The sequence below is a fragment of the Schistocerca nitens genome, chromosome 5 (genome assembly GCF_023898315.1).
Source record: "Schistocerca nitens isolate TAMUIC-IGC-003100 chromosome 5, iqSchNite1.1, whole genome shotgun sequence".
In the NCBI taxonomy this organism is placed as follows: Eukaryota; Metazoa; Arthropoda; class Insecta; order Orthoptera; family Acrididae; genus Schistocerca; species Schistocerca nitens.
This window is the reverse complement of record NC_064618.1, coordinates 148047476-148056529: the sequence shown is the minus strand read 5'-3', so window position 1 is coordinate 148056529 and position 9054 is coordinate 148047476.

Below are 9054 nucleotides of genomic sequence, written 5' to 3'. Positions count from 1 at the left end.
ACAACCATGCCGGCCGCTGGTGGCCGAGCGGTTCTGGCGCTACAGTCTGGAACCGCACGACCGCTACGGTCGCAGGTTCGAATCCTGCCTCGGGCATGGATGTGTGTGTTGTCCTTAGGTTAGTTAGGTTTAAGTAGTTCTAAGTTCTAGGGGACTTATAACCTCAACAGTTGAGTCCCATAGTGCTCAGAGCCATTTGAACCATTTGAACAACCACCTCTGGCCGTAATAACGGCCTTGATACGCCTGGGAATTGAGTCAAACAGAGCTCGGATGGCGTGTACAGGTACAGCTGCCCATGCAACTTCAACACGATACCACAGTTCATCAAGAGTAGTGACTGGCGTATTGTGACGAGCCAGTTGCTCGGCCACCATCGACCAGACGTTTTTAATTGGTGAGAGATCTGGAGAATATGCTGGCCAGGGCAGCAGTCGATCATTTTCTGTATCCAGAAAGGCCCGTACAGGACCTGCAACATGCGGTCGTGCATTATCCTGCTGAAATGTAGGGTTTCGCGGGGATCGTATGAAGGGTAGAGCCACGGGTCATAACACATCTGAAATGTAACGTCCACTGTTCAAAGTGCAGTCAATGCGAACAAGAGGTGACCGAGACGTGTAACCAATGGCACCCCATACCATCACGCCGGGTGAGACGCCAGTATGGCGATGACGAATACACGCTTCCAATGTGCGTTCACCGCGATGTTTCCAAACACGGATGCGACCATCTTGATGGTATAAACAGAACCAGAATTCATCCAAAAAAGACATTTTGCCATTCATGCACCTAGGTTCGCCGTCGAGTACACCATCGCAGGCGCTCCTGTCTGTGATGCAGCGTCAAGGGTACCGGCAGCCATGGTCTCCGAGCTGATAGTCCATGTGCTGCAAACGTCGTCGAACTGTTCGTGCAGATGGTTGTTGTCTTGCAAACGTCCCCATCTATTGACTCAGGGATCGAGACGTGGCTGCACGATCCGTTACAGCCACGCGGATAAGATGCCTGTCATCTCTACTATAGTGATACGAGACCGTTGGGTTACAGCACGGCGTTCCGTATTACCCTCGTGAATCCACCGATTCCATAGTCTGCTAACAGTCATTGGATCTCGACCAACGCGAGCAGCAATGTCGCGATACGATAAACCGCAATCGCGATAGGCAACAATCCGACCTTTATCAAAGTCGGAAACGAGATGGTACATATTTCTGCTCGTTTCAGTAGGCATCGCAACAACGTTTCACGAGGCAACGCCGGTCAATTGTTTGTGTATGAGAAATCGGTTGGAAACTTTCCTAATGTCAGCACGTTGTAGGTGTCACCACCGGCGCCAACTTTGTGTGAATGCTCTGAAAAGCTAATCGTTTGCATATCACAGCATCTTCTTCCTATCGGTTAAATTTCGCGTCTGTAGCACGTCATCTTCGTGGTTTAGCAAATTTAATGGCCAGTAGTGTAGCAATGAGCAAACCGATACTACACTGTTATTATGAGACATGCCCATAAACTAAAGATCCAGAAATCAACATAGAAAAATAAATCTGTATAACGTGTATTGTATTGTATGGAACTGGGGACCCAGAAAGGATGGAGAGGCTTCGTCCCCGCTGAAGCCATCAGTGGTACACAACAGGCTACAGCAGTCCACTCACCCCACCGCCGTCCCACACCGAACCCAGGGTTATTGTGCGGTTTGGCCCCCAGTGGACCCCCGGGAACGTCTCACACACCAGACGAGTGTAACCCCAAATGTTTGCTTTGTAGACTAATTATGGTGTACGCTTACGTGGATAAAGTGTTTGCGCAGCAATCGCCGACATAGTGTCACTGAGGCGGAATAAGGGGAACCAGCCCGCATTCGCCGAGGCAGATGGAAAACCACCTTAAAAACCATCCACAGGCTGGCTGGCACACCGGACCTCGACACTAATCCGCCGGGCGGGTTGGTGCCGGGGACCGGCACAACTTCCCGCGCGTAAAGCGGGCGTTAGACCGCACGGCTAACAGGGCGGGCTATTATAACGTGTACTAAATAAACAAAGCTGGTCTTGTTTATTCCAACCAATGAATGTGAACTCTTGTCTCCCTACATAAATAGTCATATCATGTAAACCCAGTGCTCACTGTTATCATGGTAAACAATCATCAAAACATGAACTAATTAATATTTACAAGTTTCATTTCTTATTACTAGGTTATTTCTTGCTGTGGCCGAAAATAAATAAAACATAAACCTTTTATACTGATAATGTGGATCTGAATCTATCACAGTCACGCCCACACACACAATATGTGTCGAACCTCCCAAATTGGTGTTCAAGTTGTTTAAAGCGCGTCTGATTAAATTTCAGGCGTGTCACTGTAAAATAACGTTATCCATGAATTATTGGCGTGGAGTAGTTGATTGGGTACGGTGCACATAACTGTTATAATGTAAGATGCAGCATATCTCGTACATCTACACGTACTCCCTCTTCTATTTGTTCGACGATTCTTGCTGTAAGTTGGGCCAAACATTGAAATACGCAGCTTTCTCCACAGTTTGCCACTGAGGGTTAGTCCTGTTCGTAATCCCACTGAAAAGGCTAGGATGATTTGTGGTCCAAAGTATCAGCGCGAATTCATTCTTATTCTTCCCACATTTATTTGTATCTATTCCTACCAACAGGTATGTGCTGGCTCATTGTAACTCGTCGTTGATTGCGGCTGTGGTGATATATTACTCAGCACACATTTCCACATAGATTGCTGTTGCTATCGTTTGGTCCTGATTTGTCAGTTGTGGAAAATCCTTGCTATCTGTTATAACAATGGCGATATTTTGAAAGATAAAAAATATAAACAGTTTTTGGGGAGGCATGAGCAAAGTGACTAGAATCTTAAAATTATAAAAATCAATTGTTAGGAATATGTCTAATGCAAAACCAAAAGTATCCTGCCACCCCACCATTAAGAAATTTAAAAATATTAAGTGCTCCATGTTTGTACATTTATGAACTGATTATTTTTGTATACCATACAGTAACCCCAAGTTATTCATAGACAATAACTTTAAACATCAATGCAGGACTAGGAATATGGAGTATTTCATGCTTCCCACTTATAGATTAAAGCTGTTTGCACAAACCCCAGAATACATGGGCATGAAAATTTACAGCATTCTGAAAAAGGAACAAATCCTCAGTGTGGAGATGGGGCAACTAAACCTAAAACTACGACAATTGTTAGTACAGAAATGTTGTTATTCCTCAGAAGAATTTCTTAATGATAATATGACAATCTGAACAAGAAAGCAAGTGGCTGAAATGTTTTGTTAATTAAGCGTAGAAGTTTTATGGCTAATCAATCACTGTAATAATTATTCTCTCTTTTTACAGTAATACTGTTGTTAGGCTACACACGGTCTCTGTAAATTCTATCTCTCTCTTTCCAAGCATTTATCCCGACTGGCGGGGGGGTCCGCTGTTATGGTTAACCGGATTTGGCGTGTTAATTTTAAGGGGTGGCCAGATGCCCTTCCTGTCGCCGCCCCGTATGTCCACTTCTTATGTCATGGTCATAAACTGTCCTCCTTAAGTCAAATTTACTTAGATTCTCTTTAACGAAGACGAGGCCAGGCACTGTCATTATACTTAGTTTCTTAAAATAATCTCGACTTGATTCATGTGGGCTAAGTCCTGCTATGCACCTTATGGCTTTCTTTTGCCATATAAATACTAATTTTGAGCCTACGGAATTGCCCCTTAATAGTATTCCATAACTCAGGTGAGGAATGGAAGAATGCAAAATACGCATATAACAGAAGTTCTTTACTGACGCTGTTCCTCGCCTTGTACAGCAGATAGATGGCACATGCGAATTTGCCTCCTTCTATTATTATTTTATCACTAAATCGGAAAATGTTTGGCAAGAAGAACTTAAACTACTTGTCTGAAAGAAGCTGGATCGAGTCCTGTGAAACCAGCTCTACAACTGTAGTGGAGACCACGATACGCTATTCGAACTAAAAAAACAAACTGTTGTAAATAATCGAGTTAGTAGACGAAAATAAACTTCAGCTAGATAGCGCAAGTGGAGAGTGCGATGCACAGTTACAAATACAATATGTGCTTACTACTACTACTACGTGATCAGGCCCAGTGGACCGCACGCATCTACAAGTTTCCTCCTCCACTGTAATATGTCCATTGCTGCTATCCGCCATCCGTTCACATCTATTGACACTTGGTTTAAATCTTCATGGAGTCCATCTCTCCAACGCTTCTTGGGTCTCCCTAGCGGTCTCTTTCCTGTAGGTGTGAAATCCAGGAGCTTCCGAGGCCATCTGTGATCCTCCATCCGGGCCACATGGCCGGCCCACTGCATTCGTTTGGCTTTGACAGTTCCTGCTATGTTGGGATGCTGGTATAGTTCAAGCTCTCGGTTGTATCTGATCCTCCATTCCCTGTATCTGCATCCAGAACCAGACCGAAGATCTTCGTAAGCACTTTTCTCTCAAAAACGAGGAGTTTATGGAAGTCCTGTTTCCCGATACTCCATGTCTCACAGCCATATAGAACAACAGGCTGGATCAGCGTTTTGTACAGTCGAATCTTGACCTGTCTGGAGAGATATCTGGACCGAAGCAGTTGTGCTAGGCTGTGGTAAGATCGGTTTCCTGCTTGTATTCTGGCATTGATCTCTGCTTCACATGGCGAGTTCTCAGTGAAAAGTGCCCCTAGGTATTTGGATTCTTGCATTCTCTTGTAGGACTGGTCCCCAGCTTGCAGTGATTGTAGATGACCAGCAGTCTGAGAATGACAAAGCGTCAAAACGAGGTACTCTGTCTTGGCTTCGTTTATGTTTAGCCCAAATTTACTGGCAGCCTCCTTTAGTGCTTTGGTCATTTGCTCCAACTCCTCTTCAGACCTGGAGTACGTCAGTCTCTTTCCTTCGATTTCAATCCCTTCGTTCTCTTGAAAGTTCTCGCAATAAACATTACGAAGTTTAAGAAAAATGTTTATTGTAAAGAAAAAAAGAGTGAGTAATCGGCTAAATTTCATTCTTACCTCCGAAATAGGAGAGGTAGTACACTCCTGGAAATGGAAAAAAGAACACATTGACACCGGTGTGTCAGACCCACCATACTTGCTCCGGACACTGCGAGAGGGCTGTACAAGCAATGATCACACGCACGGCACAGCGGACACACCAGGAACCGCGGTGTTGGCCGTCGAATGGCGCTAGCTGCGCAGCATTTGTGCACCGCCGCCGTCAGTGTCAGCCAGTTTGCCGTGGCATACGGAGCTCCATCGCAGTCTTTAACACTGGTAGCATGCCGCGACAGCGTGGACGTGAACCGTATGTGCAGTTGACGGACTTTGAGCGAGGGCGTATAGTGGGCATGCGGGAGGCCGGGTGGACGTACCGCCGAATTGCTCAACACGTGGGGCGTGAGGTCTCCACAGTACATCGATGTTGTCGCCAGTGGTCGGCGGAAGGTGCACGTGCCCGTCGACCTGGGACCGGACCGCAGCGACGCACGGATGCACGCCAAGACCGTAGGATCCTACGCAGTGCCGTAGGGGACCGCACCGCCACTTCCCAGCAAATTAGGGACACTGTTGCTCCTGGGGTATCGGCGAGGATCATTCGCAACCGTCTCCATGAAGCTGGGCTACGGTCCCGCACACCGTTAGGACGTCTTCCGCTCACGCCCCAACATCGTGCAGCCCGCCTCCAGTGGTGTCGCGACAGGCGTGAATGGAGGGACGAATGGAGACGTGTCGTCTTCAGCGATGAGAGTCGCTTCTGCCTTGGTGCCAATGATGGTCGTATGCGTGTTTGGCGCCGTGCAGGTGAGCGCCACAATCAGGACTGCATACGACCGAGGCACACAGGGCCAACACCCGGCATCATGGTGTTGGGAGCGATCTCCTACACTGGCCGTACACCACTGGTGATCGTCGAGGGGACACTGAATAGTGCACGGTACATCCAAACCGTCATCGAACCCATCGTTCTACCATTCCTAGACCGGCAAGGGAACTTGCTGTTCCAACAGGACAATGCACGTCCGCATGTATCCCGTGCCAGCTAACGTGCTCTAGAAGGTGTAAGTCAACTACCCTGGCCAGCAAGATCTCCGGATCTGTCCCCCATTGAGCATGTTTGGGACTGGATGAAGCGTCGTCTCACGCGGTCTGCACGTCCAGCACGAACGTTGGTCCAACTGAGGCGCCAGGTGGAAATGGCATGGCAAGCCGTTCCACAGGACTACATCCAGCATCTCTACGATCGTCTCCATGGGAGAATAGCAGCCTGCATTGCTGCGAAAGGTGGATATACACTGTACTAGTGCCGACATTGTGCATGCTCTGTTGCCTGTGTCTATGTGCCTGTGGTTCTGTCAGTGTGATCATGTGATGTATCTGACCCCAGGAATGTGTCAATAAAGTTTCCCCTTCCTGGGACAATGAATTCACGGTGTTCTTATTTCAATTTCCAGGAGTGTATTTTATTTCTCATGCGCAGAAGAAATTAAAAATAAAATTTCTATCTAAACCAATGAAAATATGACAACGGTGGTTTAAAAACTGCACTTCAAAATGAGAAAACAGAAGAGAAGTCACAACAGTCATTAGCGTTATGCCATTGGTCAACCGGACAGTATCGAAAAATTTCTCTTTTGTACAACGTACAGCATTATGCCCGAAGTGCAAAACGCCGTAGATAGGTCTTCTACACGCAGGTCAAATCTCGGTTTTCCCCGACACTGTCTGCTTACTTGTCCAAAACTCAAACAGCTACAACAGATTCTCACCGGAAATATATACAGAGTTACTTCGCACCTTTTTATTGTGACAGTGTGTCCATAAAAAGCCAAAATACAAATATGTAACTTTACTTCGGTTCTCGCGTTATCGCCCCCATCGCTTTTATCCTTGGTTCTACTACTACCAATAATAATTTTCACCCCAATGCCTTTTGTCTGTGTCTCTACTATTACTAACGATTTATCACCTTCTGTATACCCGAGCGCCCTGTCGGTGCACCGTATGGTTAATTTTGTCTACCTCGCTAGCGTTTGTAGCACGATGAAGTTAGCTGCTGCCTCAGAATGATTTCAGTTTTAGTTATTTAGTTATGTTCCTTACTATTTGCTTTAAGAAAAGGCAAACCTACGTTTCTAGCATCTGTAGACTTGGAGAAAGCTTTTGACAATGTTGACTGGAATACTCTCCTCCAAATTCTGAAGGCGGCAGGGTTAAAATAAAGGGAGCGAAAGGCTATTTACAATTTGTACAGAAACCAGATGGCAGTTATAAAAGTCGAGGGACATGAAAGGGATGCAGTGGTTGGGAAGGGAGTGAGACAGGGTTGTAGCCTCTCCCCGATGTTATTCAATCTGTATATTGAGCAAGTAGTAAAGAAAACAAAAGAAAAATTCGGAGTAGGTATTCAAATCCATGGAGAAGAAATAAAAACTTTAAGGTATGCCGAAGACAAACGGAATGGACAGTGTCTTGAAAGGAGGGTATAAGATGAACATCAACAAAAGCAAAACGAGGATAATGGAATGTAGTCGAGTTAACTCGGGTGATGCTGAGGGAATTAAATTAGGTAATGAGACACTTAAAGTAGTAAAGGAGTTTTGCTGTTTGTGGAGCAAAATAACTGATCATGGTCTAAGTAGAGAGGATATAAAATGTAGACTGGCAATGGCGAGGAAAGCGTTTCTGAAGAAGTGAAATTTGTTAACATCGAGTATAGATTTAAGTGTCGGGAAGTCGTTTCTAAAAGTATTTGTATGGAGTGTGGCCATGTATGGAAGTGAAATGTGGACGAGAAATAGTTTGGACAAGAAGAGAATAGAAGCTTTCTAAATGTGGTGCTACAGAAGAATGCTGAAGATTAGATGGGTAGATCACATAACTAATGAGGAGGTATTGAATAGAATTGGAGAGAAGGGGAGTTTGTGGCACAACTTGAGTAGAAAAAAGGGATCGGATGGTAGGGCATATTCTGAGGCATCAAGGGATCACCAATTTAGTATTGGAGGGCAGCGTGGAGGGTAAAAATCGTAGAGGGAGACCAAGAGATGAATACACTAAGCAGATTCAAAAAGATGTAGGTTGCAGTAGGTACTGGGAGATGAAGCAGCTTGCACAGGATAGAGTAGCATGGAGAGCTGCGTCAAACCAGTCTGAGGACTGAAGACCGCAACAACAACAATCGATCATCTGTTCCTGAATTGCTGGCTATATTTTGACGTAGTGATTGCTCAAGCGACACAGTGTGTACATTTCCGACGTTCGCGTCTAGTCCTGCTATGCGGACAACGTACGGAGTTTTGTTTGTCATTTTATACAGCCGTTGGTGTTTTGCATCATAACTGGTAACAGAATTCCGATTCAGTACGATGTTGTCTTCCGTAATGACAATGTTACATTAAGCTCTATCGCCTAGCGTTACACTTTGTGCGTCGTTATTTATTTCCACCTCCCCTGACAATTTCTGACCTGCACCCGTATGTGCTTCTGCGTCATCTGATATTTTCCTTAGAGTACCAGGTTCTATGATTGGAGCATAAACGTCCATTGCAACGTATTCTATTAGGTTGGTACATAAGTTAGTAACGTTTAATAAACACATCAGGTACATACACTACTGGCCATTTAAATTGCTACACCACGAAGATGCCGTGCTACAGACGCGAAATTTAACAGACAGGAAGAAGATGCTGTCATATGCAAATGATTAGCTTTTCAGAGCATTCACACACGTGCTGACATGAGGAAAGTTTCCACCCAATTTCTCATACACAAACAATTGACCGGCGTTGCCTGGTGAAACGTTGTTGTGATGTCTCGTGTAAGGAGAAGAAATGCGTACCATCACGTTTCCGACTTTGATATAGGTCGGATTGTAGCCTATCGCGATTGCGGTTTACCGTATCGCAACATTGCTGCTCGCGTTGGTCGAGATCCAATGACTGTTAGCAGAATATGGAATCGGTGGGTTCAGGAGGGTAATACGGAACGCCGTGCTGTATCCCAACGGTCTCGT